This window comes from Vanellus vanellus (genome assembly GCF_965231255.1).
Source record: "Vanellus vanellus genome assembly, chromosome: 3".
In the NCBI taxonomy this organism is placed as follows: domain Eukaryota; kingdom Metazoa; phylum Chordata; class Aves; order Charadriiformes; family Charadriidae; genus Vanellus; species Vanellus vanellus.
Window position 1 is genome coordinate 33,515,948 of NC_138907.1, and position 27,012 is coordinate 33,542,959.

Sequence of the window (27,012 nt, forward strand, 5' to 3'; positions counted from 1 at the left end):
TGTTGCACACACTTACAGAAGCAAAAAAAAATGCCTTTTAAATTCTTGTATTTATGTCTCTGCAGAGCCTGAAGTGTTCCGATCAAAATCAGGGATTCCCTATGTTGTAAACTGCAAATACAAGCAGGAATAGGCTGTTCTTGCTGCAAAGAGGTCGCAGTCTGCAAAGTCAAAGCAAACGCAAAGTAGGTGAAGGAAAAAGAGGTGATGTCAGAAGTAAAATGGCTGTCCCAGTAACACACATCTTGCTAGGGTTTTGCAAAACAACCCAGGCCCCACCTCTAAACAAGTCCATGCCTCTACCTACCAAAAGGGAACAAAGCCTTTGATCAGTAGCCAACTATGATGGTCAATAATCTACATCAGTAATGAATCTGTCTTCTTCTCTTGTGCTGCATATTTCAAACTGCCGCTGATAAAACACTTTTTGTTTTGTTCTGCCCTGAACTCCCCTTTGTACTTAAGTCAGAGCTTAATTTTATTTTCATGCCCCAGGTGCTTGGTACCTTGGAGACAGTTCACTCTCCATCTGTAATTATATTACTATTATTAAAAAATACCCCACAGCTAGTAAGGCAATTGATATCGGTCACATAAACTCTTCAGCTCTGGGGATCAGAGACTAAAAGAAAGTGAATAAGAGATGATGGTAGATCTGTCTGTCCATCTATTAATCCTTCCTACCTTTCCTGTCTCCTTTATTTCTGTTTTCCCCTGTGGAAGGAACAGGTATGTTTTCCCATTACAGCTGCTGATGTATTTCTTTGGAAATAAAATCCACAGAACTCAGCAAAACCAAACTAGCATAGAACAAGAGCAGATGTATTGAATAATGAGTTGGCAGTTCCGTGTGTGTGCTTTCTTCTGACACTCACGAGATATTTAATTTTTGCCATAGACATTCAGACATTACCTCTAGCCCAGCTCGAAGTCCAGTCCCTGCAAGATGAGGACATCTGGGAGGCTTGATAATTCACAGAATACCTACTGGTCACATTTTCAAAGACAAAGAAGTGATTTTTGACAGCAAGGCTCATTTTCCAAGCAACTTAGACTATTTTATTTAGGTTCTTTAAAAAATGTTCCCCCAGCTCACTACAAGCACAGCAAGCAATTACAGTATCCCCAAGTGCTCCTGAATTTCAGTGTTCCTGAATAATGAATTGTTTACTCTGCAGTTGAATAGAATTTAAGACCACATATTCTGGTGATCTAAAATCAGGTTGTTACAACACATCAGGAATTTTTATTAAAGAGTTTTCTCCTTTTTATGGAAAATTGTGGCTTTCTAAACAGTACATTTGGATTGGAAAAATTGATTTTTCCATCTGAAAATGTTGAATAATCCTGTTTCAGCTGAAAATTTTAGAGGAAAGCATTTCAAATAGAAGCCTTAAGGAATATTCTAGTCTGTGTGAAAGTCTAGCATTTAAACTCTTCAGTGTCTACTTCAGAAAAAAAAATCCTAAGTGTAGGAATTTTCTGGTTTATGAATTCTAGTTTTAAAATAGCTATCGTTCTTGTGTTTCTTGTAGATATGGTTTTAACTCTGTGTTTCTAAACCATGTAACGCAATCTGCATTTAAGCAACACTCCCACTGATTTCACATATAGAGGATATCGATGTATTGAAAAATCTCCTTTGGTTACTTCCTTTGTCACTTACTGAACCTGACTGACTTCAGTGATGGAAATCCTGCTCCGGGATCCCACCAGTCATATACAATCACTAACACTATAAGCTAAAACACAGCTATACCCCTCCTGATTAATATTTAGTAGTTACCCATGATAAGTTCACTGTATTTTGCATCTAACTGTACAAAACTACCTAGAGCAAAAGAGTGATCCATCAGGATTAGAGAAACTTATTTTCTTTATTCTACTGGCATTAGCCAGTAGTTGGTTTCCCTTTTTATCTGAAATGGGAATACAAGGTATATGGCAAGACACTGTGTCCCTGAAAGTTACCAGAGCCTACATACTGTGTTAACCAGGGCTACATTTAAACAAGGTTTCGTTAACATGACACTAACAAGGAATAGCAGTTTTATAAGCTATCCTGCCCCAGCCAACTACATACAGCAGCTTTGGCACAGATAATGACATAGACTGGTGAGTGGGAGTTTACATTTCCGTTAAAGGGTTAAGAGGGTTCACTAGTCCAAGATGGTCTTTCTTTGAAAATGTTTGAATTATAGAACAAACTCAGAAGAGAAATCAGTTATTAGTAACTGTCTTGAAAAATTAAAACAAAACTGTGAAATGATAACTGTGCTGCTAGCTGTAAAGAAACCCTTCAGTTGTAACTTGCTGGATGATAGTTAGGACAATTTTCTTTTAAGTTTCTTGATAATTTACATTTGGCCTCGAAAGTCTCAGTTCCTGGAGTCATGGGATTACACAAACTTCACAGCCGTCATGGATGAAGGGAAAATTTCTGGTCCTTGAGTTTAGGGAACAGAGGAGTTGGAGACTGTAAACTGTGATATGTCAAACAGCAGAAGGTGAAATGAAAGACACAAACATATCTTATTTACATCTTAATATACAGCATTTCATACATTTCAAAATAATATGCAATATTATTTTGAAAATTCCATCAGGACTCTCGCAGCTGTCACGAGTCTGGAATGGCAGGTGGTACTTTAGAGCCTGGAAGAAAGCACAGGCTGCAACAGGCCTGTTTAAAACAGGCCCGGCCAGCCTCTAGCAAGAGGTGTGCTGGCTATACGTCCCCGTGCACATTCCTAGCACTTGCTGCAAAGCAGAGGATTCTGTTGGGTAGTGCTCTAGCTCTTCGAGGGGAACACCAAATTGATTACCCAAACTGTTACGCCCTCAGATACGCATGCTGAATTCCCTTTGCCTTGCATGCCTATTTAAGGCCCTGAGCACATGGGAATTTTGAGGTTAAATTGCCATAAATATTTATGGATACAAGTAATAAAGGTAGCCTTTTAGATCTTAAATTTAATTCAGGTGGTGACTCCAAACGGATATTGCATTTGAAAGCTGAAATTTGATAAAAGCGTATTTTCTCCCACCTTTTACCTCTCTTGTCTCTATTGATTGTGAGCTGTTTGCTGTAGGGGCTGTCTTTTATTAAATAAGCGTACAGGGCCTAGCACAATGAAGCCCTGACTTTTTTTCTGGAATCTCTAAACACCATTGCAATGCAAATCAATGAGTTCAACATCATTCATTTCTACAGTGAGGAAGGCTAGTTTCCTTCACTGCAGGAATTACTGAGGGATATTAATATTAACTAAAAAGGCACAGGAGTTCCTCCTGGTCTAAAATATGTGTGTGTATTTGGAATCGCATGTGTGACAGCGCAAGAGAATTTTTCTACCTGGCCAAGGAAAGATGAGAGAAGCAGTGGCACTGGATGGTCAAATGAATGTACCCAGAGGGAAGATGTTCAGGCTGTGAGGACATCTCAGCTTGGGTTGAGCACCTTAAGCCTAACGCTGCCTGCTGAAAAACAACTCTGTCTGGAACCCCATCTCAGACTAAGAAGAGAAAACATGTGAAGAGTCTCGTGTCTCTGCAATACCCTGGAATATCGTTCCATCTACTTGCAACTATATTGCTTATAGGCAAATTCAGAGCTGTCTTTGGCTCATACAGACTTCTCATGTATATGACTTGGACCATTCCTGAGATGGCTCAATAAGTCTGTGATATTTATAAGCAGAATTCATACAGTTGGCCTTAAAACATATTCTTTCTCCTCCTCAGTTATTACCTGAACTGCCTGGTATCAAACAAGATAAATCCATCCTACTGAAAGAGCTATAGATTGGGTTTCGACAGTATTTTGCACGCGCTGTCTGCCTGAGGTGCTGCTGGTGTTGGAATTAACTTACCACTGTATACACATACTAGTTTCTTTTTATGTTTTTAATGTGGCATTGAGCTATGGTGTTAGCTGATGAAAAAAAGTGGATACATTATTGCTTAAGAAATAGAGTTTGATAAGTGAGAATAAGGAACAACGTCTTTTCTTTGCAGTGAACCTTTGTCACTTATCTGCCTTTTCCTTAAATAGCTAGCAGCAAGTGAGAAATTATTGGCTGTGGATTTATTACAAGATGTGGATTGGGGAGAGGTGGCCTGAGGTTCCTGTGTTAATTCAGACTTTTTTATTCCAAAGCTCTTACAATTGATCAGGTGCACTTGAGCAATTTGCTCCCATCTGAATTAAACAGTTTGTTTAATCCTGGTGAGAGAGAAGGAGTAATGTACTAGCTCATGGCAGCACGCTTGCAACGGCAAGCAAAGTCTGGTCAGACACGCATGATTCCAGCTCTGATTTAGGCTACGGCACTGACTTAACTCATCATACCACATAAGCACTCTCTTCTTCTGTTGCCCCCATAGAAGATGAAAATAAAAAACTACTTCAATGAGGCACAGTCCATCAACTCTCCTAGTAAATGCAACTTTCCTCAAGACTTGGGGATGCATTAAGCCACAGAACTGTCAGCTAAAACTGCTAATTCTGTCATGTTAGAAGGAAATTTATAGAGCCATAAAAAGTAAAGCTGGAAAAGATAACAAAAGGTCCTCTAGCCTGTCCTGCTTTGCTGAGGATGGATTAATATCTACCTAAACTGTTCCTGACAGGTGTTTGTCTAGGCTATTCTTAAAATGTTGGGGGATACAGACACTGTTTTCTTCTTATGCGGTTTGTTTAGGATCTTGCTGAGATTTTACATTTTAGAATTTTTCCTAATATTGAGACCTGACTCATCTTTCCTGCAATTTAATCCTGTTTCTTCTCATCCTGTGCACAGCTGCCATAAGTCATTTACATTATGTGATATCATGTATGGAGATTGCACGTGAGAAAATAAAACATCATTTTGCAATATCAAGTGGAGGCACATGGGTACTCAGGAATGTTTTACTGTAGGCTACTGCTTTCATTGTAGTCTTGCTTATGATAAAGATATATGTAAAAAATGGTAATTTAGGGCCAGTGCAAGGGCTGGTCAAATCTGTGGAGGTGTTTTACACTGACTTTCCTTTTGTTTTGCAGCTGGAAACTGAATTAATTTTCAAAGATGTGATTTAATCGTCTCTCCAGCCATGAGAGTGTAACTGTACCATTTCGCTTGGGAATTATGTCTGGTGTTTTTTAGTTGCTTTTTTTAACAGAATTGGCCTTCCGTTTCATCAAAGGGAGAAGGAGATCTTCCATTGATTTTAATCAATATCAATACTTTACTTTGCCATTAATTCCCCTGAAATCAATAGGTCATTTCTGAATTAAAATGTTATTTGTCATGAAAATGTAGCCCTGGTTGTACATAGTGGGCCTACTTTTCATGCAGCTTCAGTTTCGTGCAAATGTAACATCACCGACCTTTTTCTCAATTTGCGTTGGGTAAGTGAGCAAAGATCCATAGGACTCCTCCTCATCCCAGTCCTTGGTAATCCCAGGTGCTGGGTGCATTTTGCAGGGAACAAATGAGTGGAGAAGTCAAATGCAAAGTCCACATATATAAGTATTCTTTTTCTGACCATAATGACTTGAAATAAAACATTAATCTGTGGCCCAAACAACATTTTCGCACTTAGCCACTTTTGGGAAGTATGCGTGCAGTCAATTGACACGTATACTCTTCTTTCACAGCTGGAGTTTCAGTCTCAAAGAGTGGGACTAGAAACGAACCTGAACAAACCAGCAGTACTAGCTGATGCTAGTGTATTCTGTTCCCCCATAGCAGAGATGGAAGGTATGAAGAGATCCTGCCACCTGAGGTGATTTCAGCACAGCTTGGACAAGCTCAGTTTCAGGTGCCTGTTGTTGGCACTGCCATGACTGACCACAATTGCCACAGACCATGGCATTTTCAATTCCCATCTCCTTGTGCTAACTTGCAGGGAGCACAGGGAATGTATCCAGGGGATTGTTTCCCAAATGTCCATGCCAGGGGCAAAGTGTGGACAGCTTCTTCTGTGCTGTTCTTCACAATTCTTTCCAGTAAACTCTATCCCTCAGTCTTCTGCCACAGTAAGTGGTTGATCCTACTCTCTGATCTTCCCCTCATTCAAAATGACATGCCTGTGACTCACAGACTATGTGAGTCTGTGAGATGATCATGTCACAACCCCCAAACCAAACCTCCTGTTACACTGAAGAGAGAGAGTGAGTATTTAGAAACTCAAGACCCAAATTTGTTTTTCAGTGACTCAATGTTAAACAACCTTGAAAATATCCTTGCATCCAAATAGGAGAAGTCACAGGTTTTTCATGGTCTGTCTTCGTCTTTATCTAGCACATGCACAAAGAAAGTGAACTTCTTGCCTCAATTTATCAGAATCGCTACATAAAATTGCCAATGGTAGAATCAATTATCATAGAATCATAGAATGGTTTAGGTTGGAAAGGACCTTGAAGATCATCGAGTTCCAACCCCCCCTGCCATAGATGGACTTGAAGAAACTCAACTAAAAAAATATGAGGTTGACAAATCAGAATATGGCAACAAAAAGACACAGTGAATTGCCCTGGAGTAACAAACACAAAACTATGCAGAGGTCACTCTTTGGATCCATCCTGCAAAAAGTACATGCTTAATGTCATCTTTTGGGACTATGGTGCTCCTTGATGGCTCTGGTTGTGTTAGGGCAGGTCATTTCAAAAAGACCACAGCATCTGCAGGGCCCAGAGAGCAGCCTTTATTGGTTTGGAGGGACGGCTCAACTGAATGCATTTTATCCTTTGTCTCTGGGCTGAGATCGCTTTTCTAAACATTTGCAATGATCTGCCGAAAGGGATGAGTGGGTGACAAGTGAAACCTATGGATTAACATCTTTAGTAGAGGCTATGGAGAGGAGTTTATACAGTGACACAAGGGAATGAGTAAAGACATGACACAGACAGAGATTCACTGGCGGAATCTGCCAGTCTGGCAGCCTTCCGCCATCACTAATTTACCCTTACTCTAAACTCTCTAAAACAGTAGCTAGTTAAGCAGTGCATGAAGTCTGGAGGGTGCCAAGGAGTGCTAGCAGCTGGAAGGAGCTGCAAATTGTGATAGTTTCTCTTAGTCAAGTTAAAGTTCGGGCTCTCTTGAACTCCCTGCACCATATCCCACCCTTGGCATCTGCTCTCTTTGCAATGTGTAGGTTAAAGGAAGTTGCAAAGGTTGCCCCCAGATTGTCTTGTAATAAGTGCTGTTGCTTGTAATGAGCACGCCTGTCTGGCAGCTTGTTAGCAAAATTTCTGTTTCCTTCCCATGCAATGTACCAAGCGCAGCCACTGCTGTTTCTGCACTATCTCCCCTTAGGTGCCATGCTCCCTTCTTGTACCTCAAAATGATAACAACTGTTGTTCAGGAGCTGCTTAGCAATTTTACTACCAAAGCCTCTGATTAATTTCCAATATACTGATTCAGGGAGAAATAAAAACAAAGGAGTGGAATATTTGTTCAGGGTCAGTGACTAACTACTGGCTCTTCCTAGACACCTAGGTCCGGATTCCCAGAAGGATTTAGCACCAACTCCTGTCAAAACCAATTTAAATTAGGTCCTTTTTTAAAAATTCAGGCTTTAGAAAGTAAGAACTTCACAGCAGTGATCAATGTTTTCAGACACCCCAAACTGAGGATTATAATTACAGTTATCGCTGGGGGTGTTGCAGCAAAGTTATTAATGAAGAAATTTCTCTCACCGACAGACTGACAGGGATCTCTCTCGATTCCATTAATGTCCCATTTGATTTCATATCAGTCCCAAGAAAGTCAAAACACAAAGAACCATGATGGGTATTTTATCAGAGACATGAAAGGAAAGAGAGAAATAGAAGGGTGGATGTAATCAAAAGATTAGATAAAAAAAATATATAATTCAGTTTGTTAGAAGACAAAGCATCTGAAACTATGTAACCATCAGATGTTTCTGTTGAGAGGCCACACTTCCAGTGACATTGATTGTCCAGGATGCAAATGATGGTACACACCTTGCTTTTCCTTTATTTAGCTCCTGAACTTTAAAAAGCCCTGTTGCTGTTTTTGGGAAAAGGCTAGGGCTGAATTACCAGAGCTGCTCTGCTGTTCTGCTGCATACTGAAGGACTGAATATAAGAAAAATTGGGGAAAAGCCATTTGTGAACAGTAAAGTGTTGGTAAGGCCTGGGTCATATTTCCAGGTGATACTAGGATTACACATAAGACCGCAAAAGTATTTTTCACACAGTAAATTCAGAATTATTATCTACCCTAAACTCTGGAGATTGAAGGGTCCTTGTCTTCCCGCTATTCTGAAGTTCTCAGAAGAAGGGGACTCACATTTTCTCCTTGGTTCTCATGTACTCTGAATGTTAACTCCAACACAAGGGCTGGATCTGAAAGACGGAGAATATCTGCTCTTCTTCTCCTCCAGAGATAAAGTATTCACAAGATAAGAGGAGACAGTAGAATACGTTCATCTTGTCAAACGACACTTTAACTGAAGTACAACTTCTTAACTGCTGTGTTTGTACAAATTTAGCATATAGAGTGATACTGGCAAGCACCCCTGGAAATTTTCTAAGATCTATCATGTACAGCATATCTTTCGCCTCCCAACAGGTTCTTGTGCAATCTCTCTGCAGCAAGAAGCAGAACCAATCTATTTCAACAGCATGGCTTGGGTCTTTAATTTGCTACGCTGATGGGTAGAGGTGGCAGAAGTCATCGTCAGCCTGCATTTATTCCACGGAAAGCAGTGTGAGCACCGCCCTGCAAAAGATCACTGGATCATCGTCAAAGAGTCATGTGAAGAAAGGGTGTAGGGGGAGTGGACATATGGCATGGAGTTTTGACTACTTACACAAGTCAAATCTACCAAAATTGCTATGAGCATAGTTGCACAGATTTGTTCTTCTTTATACTGTCATTTGCAGTCTGTATCCCTATAGCCTTCATGATTACCTTGCAGTATTTTATGTCTTCCTCTTTACCAGCCTAGACAACAATACATGCAAATTAGATATAACGGCACAATATTTCAGACAAAACTTCAGACAAGAGTCAATAAATACATGCAACCCATTCCCACTACATAAGCTTTTATTCCCTCAGGCAATTCTATAAATATCAGCCTATTTATTTCTCATTTAGTCCAATGTCACTGAAAGTGAATCAGACCCTTAATATTGTTCCTTATATTTATTTATGCTGACCACTACACTTATCAGTCTCACTTTCACAGAGAGACAGGATCTTTCTGACTGCTGGAGCTGTAACACGAGGAAGGCTGAGTCAGGAGGACGTTATTAGAAAAAGCTTGGCATCCATATAGTTTACTTCTTGAGACGGATCCCATGGCATTTGTAAACCTTATGTGTCTCTGCAGGACACTGTATGGTAGATTGACGCACCATGTTAATTAAGGTATATAGTCTGCGTAGTCCGTTGGTACAAACCACTGTATGCAATCCTTTAGAAGAGAAGAAAGAAAAATGCAGCCAGTCAGTTGGATGAAATCAGAGCGGTTAATTATTTATTATCAAACGCATAATGTGGACAGCCCAGCAAACACACACAGCAGCAGCAGCAGACAACATGCCAAACAGAAACAACCCCCTAAGTGCTTGTGGTTGAAAAGTATCAGTGTCCTGTCTGCAGCATGAGAGCAGATTGCGGCTTCTTTTTTAAATCTAATGGAAAAAAGCAAAAGCTCTTGGATCAGAGCTCCACAGCATAGATTACAACCCAAACTACCTGTATACATGACAGCAAATGTGTTTTCTCCCTAATGGGCTTCAGACTCTCCTTGGCGCAGACTTTTATAAGAGGCAGAGAGAGCTGTACTTTGACAGCTTTGGCCTGCTAAGACTTTCACAAGGTAAAGTGTTGCTGAAGAAATAAGATGTTAAATCTAATGCTCTACAGTCCTTAAAAGGGTTCAAGAAGCGAGTGTTGTATACGGAAAGGGTTACAGACCTTCAGAAGCAATATGCCTGAAGACCAAGACTGTAATGTCAGAGGCTGCTGTTCCTGAGGATTGTTTCTGGTAGAGATGTGTGGAGATGTAGAGCTTGAATAACCTGGGTGATACCGAGCAACAGGGCAGAGAAACACTCGCTTCAGCAAGACACACCAGCTTTTGAACTGGTTTCAGACAAAAACTCCATAAATTCCTGTATACTACACATGCACATAGACACGTGCACACACTCAGAATATTTATATCTCTGCCTATATCCATATATATCTGTAGCTACCTCTGCCATATATCCACCATCCCAGATTAATACCCTACTTTCTCACAATGTCTCTAAAAAGGAATTAAATATCTTGGAAATCTGTCAGTCTTTTGCTTTACTTATTCACACATACAGCATTTCCCACGCTTTAAACTCATCGATTCAGGATATCGGAACACTTGTTCCCTCCTGATCATTTATTAAAATGGTTCCTCAAATTCTTGCAGTATTTCACTTCTCTTCATAACAAGATATTGACACGACAGGAGGTTTCTTAAAGGCAATCTGAAAAGAGAAGATGCTGCCACCCTAAGCAAATAAACAGTCTTTATTCAATGACTACTCTAAAAGAATGTAAGACTCAAAGGGGTGGACCAGGCCTGCTGGTTGAAGGATTGTTCCTACTCAAGAGCTGTTTCTCTAAGTAGGTTATTGGCGTGGTTTAACGCCAGCCGCAACTAGGACCATGCAGCTGCTTATTCACTCTCCCTTTGTTGAATGGGGGAGAGAATCAGAAGAGTAAAAATGAGAAAACTGGTATGTTGAGATAAAGACAGTTTAATAGGTAAAGCAAAAGCTGCATGCACAAGCCGAGCAAAACAAGGGATTCATTCAGTGCTTCCCATGGGCAGGCAGGTGTTCGGCCATCCGCAGGAAAGCAGGGCTCCATCGCGCATAATGGTACTTGGGAAGACAAACGCCATGGCTCCGAACATCCCCCCTTTCCTCCTTCTTCCCTGAGATTTATATATTTAGCATGACACCATATGGTATGGAATATCCCTTAGGTCAGTTACAGTCAGCTGTCCCAGCTGTGTCCTCTCCCAACTTCTTGTGCACCCCCAGCCTACTCGCTGGTGGGGTGATGAGAGGAGCAGAAAAGGCCTTGACTCTGTGTAAGCGCTGCTCAGCAGTAATGAAAGCATCCCTGTGCTATCAACACTGTTTCCAGCATAAATCCAAAACAGCCTCATACTCACTACTATAAAGGAAATTAACTCTTCCCCCAACCAAAACCAGCGCAGTTATGCAGCAGCTCTGCAGGGTTTCCCCTTTCCTCTGCCTCTTTCTCCAGAGCAGTTTATCAGACACTTTGGCTGTGGCTGAGGTTTCAGGGAAGTGGGTCATATTGCAGTTAGCTCATTTATTCAGGACAATATCTTAGTCTTTTGTTCAGCTTTAATAAAATACAATTATTACAGTGTCTCTCCTTGTGATTAATTCAGACGATGTTTACAGACAAGGCGCTCCGCAGTGCTCTGGTGTTATTGCTGTCCAATGAATTAAACCACGTTCTTCTGCCAGTTGTAATTACAGATCCATATCTTATTTCTCGCTCCTCTTTTTCCTTCTAGTTTGTCTGTATTACCCCAAACAGATTTTAACTGTGATTCCTAATGGTGCGGTGTTGTCTGTGCTCGCAGAAAAATTGTCTCCAGCATCAGATCAGCTGTGCTATGAACTGAATTGAAGAAGCTTATTTGCAGTGCATAACAATTACAGTATTATTGAATCTATGAATGTATGAACAATGTCACATTTTACACTAGAAGATGCCATTCCTTGTATTAAACACATTTTAAGTATAACCCTTTATATAGCTCTGCCTCCCGTAAAACCTGAGCTTATTGGTGGTGGTAACTGCTCACAACAGATTATTCTCAAATTCATTTGGGTAGTGGCAGAGAATACAGGTAAGAACAGGCTTCACAAGATCTGCTCGTGTGAGTAAAGAATTTCTCCAAAGAGAAGAAAATATCTTTCTCTGAGAGAAATGTGATTCAAGGTTTGCTAGGTGAAATTATCTAGCTGTCAGAAGTCACACAAGAAGGTCAAATTGTATCTTCTTGCCTTTAAATGCACGTTTGCAATAAAAAAAAAAAAAACCAAAAAAAACAAACCCAAAAAACACAAACAAAACCAAGTTGAAGCCAATGGAAGGGTATCCATGTGTTACAGTGGACTCTGTACTAGGTATTCTGCAGTGCTCCACCACCCCCACTTTTTCTCTTTTCTTTTTCTGAATACCATTCAGGAACCCATGCTCAGGCCTGGCAAAGCTCAGGTTTTCCAGGTGAACAGCCTCATATCAGAAGAAAAAGTAGATTCTGGCACCAATAAATTCTTACTAGGGTCTATTTTTAAATATCCCAATAACGCAGAGCAAAGGAAAATGGCCCTGCCATATCATACCCCTGAGCCAGCTTTCCAGTGTTCTCCACACTGCTCCCCCAAAGTATGAGACTGAGAGCCCTTGCCAATTCTTGCCTTAGGGTACACTTTAAAGGGATGTACATGGGGAGGATGAATGAGCTCTGCTTGTGCTCTAAGTAGGTCAGGCAGAAGCCAGGTACCATGAAAAAAACAGGCAGTCATGCTGTTGTGACACTTGCCCTTGAGCTTGTAAGACCAACTGGTCAACAGGGCATAGTAGGTGAAATTCAGGAAATATCCTAATACAGCTTTTACAGCCTTTGGCTGAAACTAGCTGACACCCAGTGTATCCAAAAAATGGGAAAAGGGTAATTTCTCTACTTGCAATTGGCTGTGTAGCTGTGCTTTTGGTAGCACTCCAGACATTATGCTCATTAATGTGATTGTGGTAATATTTTTTATCTTTGGCTCATCGGGATTATTTGCTTCTGTGTTTAAGTTTGCTTCCTCCATTTTATTCACTCTTACATTTTGCAAGTATTGCTGTTCTGAACATGTGTTGTTTTGCTTTTTGCTCTCTGCTGCTTTTTTGTTCTGAAATGCTCCCTGAATTTTGTCTCACGGGAGTTGCAGTTCAACTGTCCCATCCCATTCTCCAGGGTGGATCTTCTGTTTAGAGAGCATTTCCAACATCAACTGCAAGTGTCTCTTCTTGTGAGGAAGAAAGGTACATAACCATACAGAATCAGGGGAGTATTCTGTGACTAGTGGACAAATTCAAGTTCTTCCTGCTATCTGAATCCCATTTTCCCCAATCTCTGAAATCTGAGAGAATAAAATTCATCTGGTTTTGTAAGTTTTTTTTTACTTCCTTAAATGTGTGGTGTCATGCAACTGCAATACTTGAAGTTCAAAACTGCCATGTTTGTTTCCCTCTTCAACTCACAGACATAAGGTTACAACAGCAGGTGGGGAATAAGGGGAGAAACAGGCAATTTAAGAAGAACTTGGATTGCATGCAAATGTCCCTAGGAATATTAAAGTTTCATATACGCACGTTGTGTATGAATTGAGGAGAAAACCCCAGAAAATATGATGAATACCAGCAAAATTCCTTCAAATGAAAGGTATTCAAGGACTCCTTAGAGCATCAATTATTTTCAGCATTACTATTTCTTTTTCTTTTTAAACAAACTGCAATTATTTTCCTCTGGTGACACCTTGTCCTGTGGCCATCTAGGACAGGAGTTGTAGCTCAGAGTACGCAGAGAGCCCAGTGCAGCCTGAAATCTGGTTTATAACCTTGCTCTCCTTGTAACTGCAGGGTGAGGACAAACCTGATCAACTGTCATTGTTTTTATTATTATTATTTTTGGCGATCTCAAGAAAGCAATTTCTATTCACCTAGCAGCTGACAGTCAAGTACAAGTAAACATGATGGTTGTGGACTTTTATTTCACACTTAAGCCTTTATTACCGAAGGCACAAGTCTGAATGCATTGCATGCATTAAAGACAAGCCAATTCCTCGAGCAGCAATTTGACTGCTCGTAGTCGCTGGTGAGAACTGGGGACTGGGACCTTGGACTTCTGGTTTCTTATTTTACGATGAATTGCTGCGTGACGCTGGGCAGCTTTACTTCACAGTATCTCAGTTTCCCCAGCTGCGAAACGATGATAAGAGTTAGGTATTATGAGTTGGGGGACAGATTCTGACACCTTTACTCAGAACTGAGTAGTACAATCGATTTTAGTCTGAGGAAAGGGTAACAGCATCTGGCCATTAGTGTTTATAAAGCAACTAGACTCTTGGCTGATGGATTAGATTAGATTTCAGAGCTGAGATGCTACCATGAAGGGTTCTTCAACACGTTTAAAATAGATTAGATAAAGAAAGTGTTTTGAGAGGCTTGGATAAACAAGATGCAGAGAATCCTGATGATGGTGGGAAGAACAGATCCAAGGACAAATAATAAACAGGAAAAGAGGCCCTACCCAGAACAAGACAGAGAGTATGGTGCTGGCATTTTTTTTTCCTTTGATGTTTAAAGAGGAAAAAAAAAAACAAAAAAAAAAAAACGAGAAGACAGTCTAGCTAAAATGAAACCATGGTTTTATTTTTTTTTTCTTTACCTTAATATGATTTTAAAAACAATATTTATTATGCTTCCCCCACCCACCCCACCCCACATCACCCTATTTTTGGAGCTATTTAGCCCTTTTATTTAATCTTTTCTTCTTTCTTAGAGTGTTCTGCTATTTTTTAAAATAGCCTTCTGAAATGAAATGTTGCGAAATTTCTCTTCACAGATTCTGAAAAGAAATAGTTTGACATTTTTCAAAATTGATGTAATCCAAACTGAATTTTTTGCAATCTTTTTAATTTTCATTGAATTTGTGCTTAACTTACTATTTTATTCTTTGTGGGAATTTATGCTTATTTTACTATTTTATTCTTTGTAGGAAAATAATAAAATGCCCTATTCTGTTCAAGTACCCCTCCCTAAGGGCACGCGTACCCTGTCAGCATCCATCTACTGCCAGGTTCTGGGTTATACATTCTCAAAGAGCAATTTTAGGGGTTGTGACTCAGGGGTGAGGGGAAAGAAATGTGTAGACAACAGTCTGTCTTCCTGAGACAAGCCAAAACTGATGAGGTTTTCCGCTCACTCTCTGGGCAGTGCAGGGAGCTGCACAGGGGCTGTGGGCACAGGTGAAGGAGGTGAGAGTCTTTCTCAGCCAGCTCAAACTGAGCCAGTCCAGCTTGTGAATTAAATCTTAAAGTACCTTTAAGCCAGAGGGACTGCGGGGATTGTCATTTTTCCCAGGTCTACACAAATCGGATCACTCTGTTTGACCGGGTTTTTGTCAGGATGCTGAAGTCAAGCACATTTTACTGAAGGATACCTACCGTCTTCATAAAGACTTCAAGTGATTTCAAGTCCCTTTCTCTTGTATACTCCCCCAGTGTTTAACTAACTTTGCTGCTAGGAAATGTTATCTGGTTTCAGAGCCACATTTGATCCTTTACAGTTACTGGCTCTTCTAATAGTTTTCTGCAAACGACTGAGAATTTCACCATGAGCATCTGTTTTCTATATGGTATTAATTATGTCGAGTGATTATGTCACCCCTCTGTAAGTCCTTCTACCATGAGACTTGCAGGGGTTTGCATTTGCTTCTCAAAAAGGTGAGGAAGAGAGATGAGCAGCGGGACAAACAGGACTCAGCTGGCATCATGCATTGGCCACTGGGGCTGCACCGCCATGGAGGAGCGCGGCCTTTTGAAGCGCGTGGCCCTTCTGTGTCTGTTCCTGTGCAAAGTGAGGCCCAGAGTAGTTACTTGATGTTCTTTTCATTCAATAGAATTCCAGTAAGTCCTTCAGGACCTAGACCTCTAAAAAGAGATGTGAATGCTGCCTAAGAAGCTTCTGTCTATTTCCTAATTTTAGGTGACCAATAAGCATAAATGCAAAGGTGTTTGAACATTGCAACCACTGAGGAAGGTAGTGATCCCTCTTACCATCAGCTGCTGCATGTCTCCCTTCATTCTTCATTCATTTTTTTTTAAATCAGTGTGAATGCTTCACCTTCAATTGATCAAAGCCTCACAAATGGTAGGCTAAGCATTTCACTCAGGGAAATGATTATGTTGTGTGGAGGCTGGGAGATTGATGGCTGTTCAAAGGCCACTAAGATCATGCAAGCCTCAATATTTTTCCCAATCCATCAAAAAATATCCCCCTGAAAGCACTCTGCCGCTCAAGGACTGATTTTTCTCAGGTTCGAGGAGGCTTGAAGAAGGCTTGCAGGAATTGCAAGAATGGTGGAATGGGCATCCAAAGACCTAATCTTATGATGACAGAGGCTTAGAAGGGATAAGGGCAGTTTGCAAAAAGGTAACAAACATGGAACAGAAACGTGTCCTGGAGCTACGCAGTGTATAACAGGTGTCTTGCCAGGCAAGGCTTTGGGACCTATCATTAGACTGGCAAGGAAGAAGGTCCAGGTGTCCCCAGCTGCCTGTGCTCTGGCCCAGGCTTCTCGTTGGGAGGAAAACCCTTGCTAGCAGTCAGGGCTTGAGAGCCACAGTGACACATCCTGAAAAACAAAAAAAATTCTGCCAGCAGTGCACAGCAATCCCTCTGTGTCTTACCCACACACACCATTCTCCCCAGACTGATCGCCACCAAACAGAAGTCGCGGAAAAAAAAAGAGATCTGTTGAAAGACATATATTAAAAACCACAGTTTAGCACTTTGCATCCTGGAGGCACAAGACAAGGTCCCCTTCATCTTCCAGCCACCTCCCTGAGGAAAACAGTGCTAGCTCCAATTTACAGGTCCAGAAGCAGACACAGGTTGGGGTGCAGTGACTTTGTTCAAGCTATGCTCTGAAGATCACATTGGCCTCTGGAAATAAATCTAATTTGCAAACTTTCTCCTCAGATTATCTCATTTTTCATTTTGTCCACAGGAAAAAAGCATAATGAAAGGTTTCAATTAAATTAAGTAAGGAGAGAAAATAACTTCAACCATTTCTTTTCCTGTCTTCACTAAGAAGAGAACGGGAAGGATGAAAACCAAGTGACATTTTATAAACTCTTTTATTTTGATATTTGTCAGAAATATTTTGAAATAAAATAAATGTTTACTTTAGAAATTTCTCTTGGCTGAAGCAAATATTTTAAATTCAATAGGAAGCTCTGTATTAGATTTCTTTTTGCTCCTAATAGAAATAATATTTCCAGTCTCAAAATTTAATTGGCTCTCTTTCCATCTAACAGCAGCTGAAAAGGGAAGTCTAGAGTTTCTGGTTAGTCTGTTTGTGGCTTTGCCATTGCTGTTCATTTTCCACAGAGGCCACTCCAATACCACAACAATGGATGCAAACCCCAACACCCTGGGACTGACAATGAATAATAAACATCCCCAGTGCTCATGTTGATCCTTTGAGATGCCCCTGTCTGCTTTGTTCTTGATGTCCACGATTTGTCCTGGTCTTCCACAAAACCACTTCTCTTCCCCACAAGGCCCAGGTGCTGCATCCCAAGCCCAGGGCTCATCTTTGCTCTTCATGGTGTTGTTTGTGGGAGGGGGGTGAAAAAACAGCTCAGACATGTTATGAAGGGGAAAATCATAGCACAAAACATATGCCACCCTGCTTTCTTTGCATAATCTCTTTGTTCAAATTTCAATCAGTTCAGTGTACCACCAACAGTAGATGAAAACTGGGTAAACAGACTTAAAACATCCTGACTTGGTTTTCTTTGCCATGTAAGCTGATCAAAAACAAACACAGGGATAATATACAAAAACATTCACATGATGTCTGGCTGCCTAACAGCTGTAGGTAGTGAAATTAGTTTAGGCAGTGGGTGTGGGGCAGAATGTACAAAGATGCATTTTAAGTAGCTAGCAATTCAATTGCATTAAACAGCTCATTGATATCCTATACCTATGGTGTCTCAGTACCTGCAACGGTTCATTAGGTTTTATCAACAGCCATTATGAAATCATTGCGCTGCTTTCATACTCCACAGGGACGTTACTGCTGACCCATGGAAAAACGGTAAAGGATGAGAGGATCCATGGTGGCAGGGGGGTGTGGGGATGTGTGTCCCCCATAGGCACTGTCTTGGAGCTGAGGAGGGAAGGGGAGAGGTGAGAGTGGTGGCCTGGTTGCTGGGGGCGAGGAGACATCTCTGATGGCTCAGATGCCCAAAAGACATGTAACGGCTCCAGAGCTGAGGGAGAGAGATGATAGATGGCTTGTTTGTTCATTGGTCTGGGCATGTGAAAAAGCATCATTGTTGACAGAAATCTGTCTTGCAGCTGCCTTGTTCTGGGAAACAGAAAAAAGATGAGGTGAAAATCCCCACTTCACTTTCTGTTCTACCAAAGCACTTTACCCTTCACAAGCTGTCAAGAACCCTTGTTTTCCAGTCCTCACAAGGCACTTTAATGTGGCCCTGCCTTGCTATTTTATGTATTTCAGAGCCTGATTCCAAATATTAAAAACACAGTCTTTACTACCTGCATTTATATGCAATTCTCAAGCAAGAATGACATCTTTTATATTGGGTACACAACATGAACACTCAGGCAAACAGATGTATAAAAGTTGCTTCTTTACCTAAATCTTCTGCAAACAAGAAGAAATAGTTTTAAAATGAACCTCTTGAAAACTCTTCAGCTGAGTTACTAGTATTTTTAAATCATGAAACTTCAACCTCTCTTGTAAAACAAACCAGTGCTTGAATATACAGCTACCTTACTTTCAATGTTAACCTGAGACGTGATTTCACCTCAAGTCCTGAGGCACAAATGCTAGGAGAAGGCTAACTGATGAACATGGAGCACCCTGAATACCTTCACACTACAAGTACATACAGCATAGTGGCCTGTCACTCAGAACAAAAATTAGCATTGTCCAGATTTTGACATCAGCACCTTCTCTATAGGCTTGTGCTGATTTAATTCCTGGTTGAGAGGACGACCTTGCAACATCTTTCTTTCATAGCTGCCATGAAAATAGAAAGAAAACCCCAAATCTTCCAGTTATGTAGACCCCTCAAAATTTGATTCTTAATTTGTAGATTTTGTTTTAAAGCTTCCTGAAGACAATCACAACATCTTTCTCTTTTTGTGCTACAAAGGCACATTTCTTTGCTGGAACACTTTGAAAAAGTGACAATTCTTCTGAAATTTTGTTTTGGAAAATCTTCTCACCTGCAACACAAAGTGGTTCAGACGTGGATGATGGCAATGTGGGTAATGACAATAATGGAATCTTTTGAGGGTTTTTTCTTCAAAATGAGAATTTACAATACAATTCATGAACTGAAATCTGTTCCTGTTTTGTCATTCGTAAGAAAGTTATGAGAAAAGAACATTCCTGAAAACCCTTTCTTTCAAAAATTTAAGATTCATTTTGTAACAGAAAAAAAGTTATATTGCACTATTTTACATGAAGTTGAACATCTAGAACCAAAAAGAACTACAACATCAGCCAAAACAAAACCAGAATAAACATACAGCAGGAGAAAATATAAAGGCTTTCTTGTTTAGTTACACCTGTGGACATTTATTCTACTGAAATGGTGAAGAAAACTGTCATAGAATCATAGAATCATAGAGTTGCTGAGGTTGAAAGGGACCTTTAAGATCATCAAGTCCAACCATTAACCTACCCTGACAAAAACCACTTCTAAACCATGTCCCTAAGTACCACATCTACCCTTTTTTTAAACACCTCCAGGAATGGTGAATCCACCACCTCCATGGGCAGCCTATTCCAATGTTTAATAACCCTTTCAGTGAAAAAGCGTTTCCTAATATTCAATCTAAACCTCCCCTGACATTACTTGAACCCATTTCTTCTCGTCCTGTCACTTGTCACCAGGGAGAAGAAGTCAGCCCCCACCTCTCTACAACCTCCTTTCAGGTATTTGTAGAGGGTGATAAGGTCTCCCTTCAGCCTCCTCTTCTCCAGGCTAAACAACCCTAGTTCCCTCAGTCGTTCCTCATTAGACTTGTCCTCCAGACCCCTCACCAGCTTTGTAACCCTTCTCTGGACATGCTCCAACACCTCAATGTCCTTCTTGTAGTGAGGGGCCCAAAACTCAATGCAGTACTTGATGTGGGGTCTCACCAGTACAGAGTACAAGGGGATGATCACTTCCGTAGTCTTGCTCACCACACTATTCCTGATACAGGCCAGGATGCTGTTGGCCTTCTTGGCCACCTGGGCATACTGCCGGCTCATATTCATCCGGCTGTCATCCAACACCCCCAGGTCCTTTTCTGCCGGGCAGCTTTCAAGCCACTCCGCCCCAATCCTGTAGTGCTGCATGGGGTAGTTGTGACCCAAGTGCAGGACATGGCACTTGGCCTTGTTGAACTTCATACCATTGGACTCAGCCCATCGGTCCAGTCTGTCCAGATCCCTCTGCAGACCCATCCTACCCTCAGGCAGATCAACACGCCCGCCTAGCTTAGTGTCATCTGCGAACTTACTGAGGGTGCATTTGATCCCCTCATCCAGGTCACTGATAAAGATATTAAAGAGAACGGGCCCCAGCACCGATCCCTGGGGGATGCCAGTTGTGACTGGACACCAACTGGATTTAACTCCATTCACCACCACTCTCTGGGCACGGCCATCCAGCCAGTTTTTTACCCAGTGAGGAGTACCCCTGTCCAGGCCATGAGCAGCCAGTTTCTCCAGGAGAATGCTGTAGGAAATGGTGTCAAAAGCTTTGCAAAAATCCAGGTAGATAACATCCACAGCTTTTCCCTCATACACGAAGCAGGTCACCTTATCAAAGAAGGAGATCAGGTTTGTCAGGCATGACCTGCCTTTCACAAACCCATGCTGACTGGGCCTGATCACCCCATTCTCCTGCATGTGCCGTGTAATGGCACTGAGGATGATCTGCTCCATGACCTTCCCAGGCACCGAGGTCAGACTGACTGGCCTGTAGTTCCCTGAATCCTCCTTCCGGCCCTTCTTGTGGATGGGTGTCACATTTGCCAACCTCCAGTCAGTTGGGACCTCCCCATTTATCCAGGACTGCTCATAAATGATGCAAAGTGGCCTGGTGAGCACTTCCGCCAGCTCCTTCAGTATCCTTGGGTGGATACCATGTGGCCCCATAGATTTGTGCACCTCCAGGTGCTGAAGCAGGTCCCTCACCATTTCCCCTTGGATTACAGGGGCTTCATTCTGCTCCCCATCCCTGTCTTCTTGCTCAGGGGTCTGGGTACTCGGGGAACAACTGGTCCTACTGCTGAAGACTGAGGCAAAGGCGGCATTAAGTACCTCAGCCTTTTCCTCATCCTTGGTCACTATGTTACCGGCCCCATCTACTAGAGGACAGAGATTATCCTTAGTCCTCTTTTTATTGCTAATATATTTATAGAAACTTTTTTTGTTGTCCTTGACAACAGAAGCCAGGTTTAGTTCTAAGTGGGCTTTGGCCCTCCTGATTTTTTCCCTACATAGCCTCACTACCTCTTTGTAGTCCTCTTGAGTGGCCTGCCCTTCCTTCCAGAGGCGATAAATCGTCTTTTTTTCCCTAAGTCGCAACACTATCTCCCTGTTTAAGCCAGGCCGGTCTTTTTCCCTGATGGCTTCTTTCAGTACACGGGGACAGCCTGCTCCTGTGCCTTTAAGACTTCCTTCTTGAAAAACATCCAGGCTTCCTGGGCTCCTTCGCCCTGGAGGACTGCCTCCCAGGGGACTTTGTCAACCAGGCTCTTGAAAAGCCCAAAGTCTGCCCTCCAGAAATCCAAGGTAGCAGTTCTGCTGACCCCCCTCCTGGCTTCTCCCAGAATCGAAAACTCTATCATTTCATGATCGCTGTTCCCAAGACAGCCTCCAACCGTCACATCCCCCACAAGACCTTCCCTGTTTACAAACAGATCCAGCAGGGCACCTTCCCTAGTTTGCTCTCACCAGCTGCGTCAGGAAGTTAACCCCAGTACATTCCAGGAACCTTCTAGACTGTTCCCTCCCTGCTGTATTGTATTCCCAGCAGATGTCCAGTAAATTGAAGTCCCCCATGAGGACAAGAGCTCACTATCTTGAGCCTTCTCCCAGACGTTTGTAGAATATTTCATCTGCCTCCTCATCCTGGTTGGGCGGTCTATAACAGACTCCTACTATGGTATCTGCCTTGTTGGCCCTCCCCCTGATTCTTACCCATAAACACTCAAACCCTTTATTTCCATCATTTAGTTCAAAGCATTCATAACACTCCCTGACATACAGGGCCACACCCCTGCCTCTCCTTGCTTGCTGGACTCTGTAATATCTGCTAAAAAATTACTTAAACTGTTTTCTGAGCTTTGGAATGAAATTCTGATATGATGCAGTGTTGTGTCCATCACAACATGGAGGAAGCATTCTGGGGGACAGTACAGGCTTTTGTCTCTAATGGAAAATCTAATTTGATGTCCTTCTTTAGGTAGTGCAGCTGGGGATAATTACACATTTCTGTCACATACTGCCGAATGCTCCCTCCTCTGTAAGAGGGTAAGAGGCGAGAACGCAGTGGCCTGACCACTGTAATGGAATATTAAAACCCAGGGAAAAAACAGCCGCCGACTCCTTGCTTGGAGACAACGTTGTGGACTCTCTTTTGTTCCCTTACGCTTGCTACTCTGTAGCTTCTGCTGACCTTACAGCACTGCCCGTACCTCCATGGTGAAACAACTCAAGCACTCAGTGCTCCTCGCCCATGAGGCAGCCCTGTCTCCTGCCACCTCACCCAACCTTCTGGAAGCCCTGGGTACCCGTGACCTTCCCAACACAGAGCTCTCTTGAATGCTCCATCTCATTCCTTTTCCTGAGCTTTGCAAAGAGCTTTGAATTTGCACGCTGTTGGTATATAATATATGAATGTATATATTTACCATTCATGGTGTTTAACTTGGTGTGTTTGTTTTATGTATAATGAGACACAGCTAATGTGTTTACATTCATGGTTCACCATCTCGAATAGGTCATCAAAACGTCCACCTTTACTGCACTGATTTATTAAATGGCTCATGGAAATGGCCTCTCTTAGTCCATTTTCTCCTGTATGGCAATAAAATCAAAGCATACAAATGTCAAAATACATACAGGTATACTAAAATCCAAACATAAAATAAAGTTGTCTTGTGTGTATGCCTGAGCATAAGCACACAAAACTCAATCAATCACAATATACTTCAAAACATGCCTCAAACTCCTTAAATAATACCTTGAGTAACATCATTGAGCTTGTGCCTTGGTGCATTTGATGTATTTCTTTGAATATTTTCTCCAGTTCTTCAGGAAAGGTCTTTCTCTTTGCCCCTCACCCATACACTGTGTAAAACAACTGTGCAAAACTGACCAGCACCAGGGCCAGGTATTTCCCATCAGTGTTCAACTTCAGCAGCTTCCTCCGGTTTTCCTCCCCCTAATTTTCTGGGCCATTGTATTCTCACTATGCAGCCACTTTGGTATACTAAAATCACACTCTTTTCCTACAGGGTGCTGCCAAAATAGACTGCTAAAAGAGAGAAAGAAACAGATGAACTAAGTATTGCAGATGGACTGAAGAAGTAGCAATGCCATTTTTATTTATAAAGACCACGAAATTAGATTACCATAGGTGAAAAAGAAAGGCAAGACTGGCGTCGTGGTAACAGGATGAAATACTGCTCGCTTGGTAAACTTTGGGGGTTTGCACAGAGGACAAATTACCAGTACTCAAGTCACACTTATGGCCCCATCCAATATACTTGGGAACCGTAACCGTACCTACCCGTAACGAAATTTTTATATTGTCTGGCCTTCTGGCTCAATAAGACTGCACATTTCTGTAGGCGGGGCAGGATATTTTTTTTTTGCAACTGCTGCCAGTGATTGAATTAACACCACAGAGCTGGTTAGCTATTGATAGCAGTGAGCAGATGAGCTTTCAGACCGCAGTCGCTATAGATGTGTCATTATAGAGTGAAAAGGATTATTATGCAAAGCTTTCACCAGCACAGCTCCAAGTGAGACCTTTCTCTGGGTAAGAACCAGAGGACATCTCAATACTCTGCTGTCATTTCTAGTCACACCAGATATGTAGCACAGATTTGGTCCACTGATCAGTGATAGCTGGCTGAGTTTTCCAAAAGCAAGGCTGACTGAATGAACACGCCCTGGAAAAAGAAAATAAATCTAGGAGAACATCTCTGTGCTTTTAACATCCTCATCCTCTTCGAATACAAATATTACTCCAGAACTGAAGTCATGACATGACGATACATGATTGCAACAGTCCATTCATGTATACCCATGAGGACTACAGGGTTCTTCGTCTGTCAGAAAACGCTGCAAAAATTGTCCAGGTTTGCAAAAAGCATCAAAGATGACAGAAGAAGAGAAAACATATCAAAATGTATTTTTATATACTTTATACTTATTTTTTCTTTTTATTTATTTTTCAGTGATTTTTTCTGTTTTGAGGTTAGTGGCTCAGAACACATAGCAAGAAAATTCACCACCTCCTAGGATGGAGGTATGCCATTTAATTCTCAGGATTCCTATTTCAGCCCCTAGGATGCTGGCCAAGAAAGCAGTTGCTCGGCCATGGGGTTGATAGTTACTGACTTAGATTGTGCCAAATTTGTAGCAAATTTGAAGAATAGGCAAAGGAACAGAGTGTGCCAGCATTTGGCTGTGGAGAAGATAAAGATTCATTGGGATCCTCAGCAGTAATGTTGTCCTTTTTGCCTTCTCCTCCTGAGAGAAGAGGACTCATCCTCTTTTGTTTTGCTACTTATCATGCGACCTATAACTGAAGTCATTCACTTTCTCTGGAATAGGAAGTCTCAAAGTGAGGCAGAATAATATTTTACTTACCAGCTACAGCTTTGTTTTGTATGTGTGATTGTAAACAAGCGAACATTTACTTTGAAGCAAGACATTGAAGTTCAATGAGTCAGGGAAGGAAAGAAGTTTAGCACGTCTTACGCACTGCTCTCGTTTTTTGCCAGGAAAACACATACAGAAATTGTGGCCAGAAGTGCATACGTAAACACCTATTGACATCTGCAAATTTGATTTTTTTCCTCCTTATATGCTAAAAATTCACTACAAAATAAATATTAGATCCAGAGATTTCAGACAGATACAGGCCTTCCCAACAAGTCTCAGGTGATGCTGGTGCTGGCTGTTTTCGTGTCATCAGCTATGTTGCAGACTGACTGTACCACAGAGGTCAGCTCTGTTGTGACACTTACACAGATCCAGTTGCTATCGTGGGAGACTAGAAAGGAAGGCAGACTAAGCCCAAATCCCTCAAGATATTTTGACATCTACCTGCCCCTGACTCTGAAGTGAGCTGGACGGCTGTAATGGGAGCAGAGGTGACCACACCATCCCTGCCCTACTGTGTCATCAGGAAATCTTACTACACAACCCAGAGGTTTGTGGCTTGTAGCCTCCTTCGCTGCCACTCCCACCCCCAACTGCAATTCATTAAGTCTCCTGAGACATCTGAGACATCTATAAATATTTATAGTTGCAGGCTGACATGACTTTCTCAAAGTCACAGAGGACTTGCATCACAGAGCAGAAAGCTCATTTTGCCGTAACCACGGGGTCATCCTTCCTCGTTAAACAGGGATGCCCAGTACCCCCCTCTGCCCAGAAGTGCAGACCGCTGGGGAAGTCCGGCTCTCCAGCAGCCCCTCCACAGCCAGCCCTGCCCTTGCCATGAGGGTACCTGTCCCCACCGCTGAACAGGCACCCCTCTGCTCCGGCCCCTCGAACCTTGCCTTTGGGAATGCAGGCTGAGCACCGAGCCCCTGCCAGGGCTGCTCTTCAGGCTGGCTGGCTCAGGCAGAGGAGCAATAAAGAATTGCAAATGCTTTTAAGGCGCATTGACTTTCAGAACTGGTAGACGCAGTCATCTTTCATTTATTTTTTTTTATTTTGGGGGCACAGTGTCTTGTGTGTATGGAATTTTTTCTTTTCTCCCCTTTCTGGCAAGAGATTGCAGGGTAAAATAGTAATATATTATAAATAGGAGACTTTTTTGATAGTTTAAGGAAACAAACAAACAAAAAAAACCCCACAAATCAAAACAGTGCATGTAAGTGATTTAGGAAATATACAGATTGAAGGGGTGATCTTTGTCCTACCAGAAAAGGATACCTGAAGAGGGGTGATGACGAAGACATGTCACTGAGTTACCTTGCTTGCACAGGGGGCTAGAAAAGGTCTTCCACAGCACTTCTTATCCTTCCTGTAGAAAGCAGTGTTGTCCTTTTACTGTCCATCTCAGTGTGGAGGGAATTTTACTCAGCTAAGTCGTGGCTGAGCATTTGAGGGGGTGTCTGATTATCGGCACCTTCTTGCTTATACAGCTACTCCAAAAGGAGAAGTCTCCATGTGAACACTTTCTCTTCATGGTCTGCACATAGTTAGACAGGGACAAAGCACAGAATTGAATAAAATTAACTTCAAGGAAAGTTTTGAAAATATGACATAAAAAAGAGAGCCTCTCTATTCACCCTATAGTTGAGCAGCCTTTGCTAGTCTCTTTCCCTTTTTTTTTTTTTTTTTTTTTTTAAGTCTTTATTTGAATATCTTTAGAGAAATATCTTCTTCGGCAGTGGAAATTAAAATGAAACTTAAGAAAAAAATCCAAGGCTACAGAGCCGAGCATTGTGTGTGGATAGATTAGAGTTAAGGCTCATTTGCAGGAGAAAAGCCAGCACAATATTTGCAGTGAAAAGAATAGAAAGGATCTTGCCCCCACTCTTTCATTTAATAGAGGTAGTTTGGGGAAAATTTCTAATGAATCCTATCCAACCATAAAATCATGTAGAAAATGAATCGTATCTGACAATAAAATAAAAGTGAACCAAATTACAAGGTTCCTATATTCTCAGGACAAATTAATTTCATGTTTGGAATACTAATTGTTCACTGTAGGGCCTGAAACTATTTATTGTCATTGCTTTGCTTGTCGCCAGAAGAACTTTTGGAGACGGAGAATGGTATGGTTTTGGCTATAATGTGAGAGGGAAGGGAACAAAGTCTCTTGGAGCAGAAGGGGAAGCTTCCCATGTGCCACCCCCTCTGCTCCCCAGGACAGTTTCTGTCGAAAGGCTTTTGAAGGGT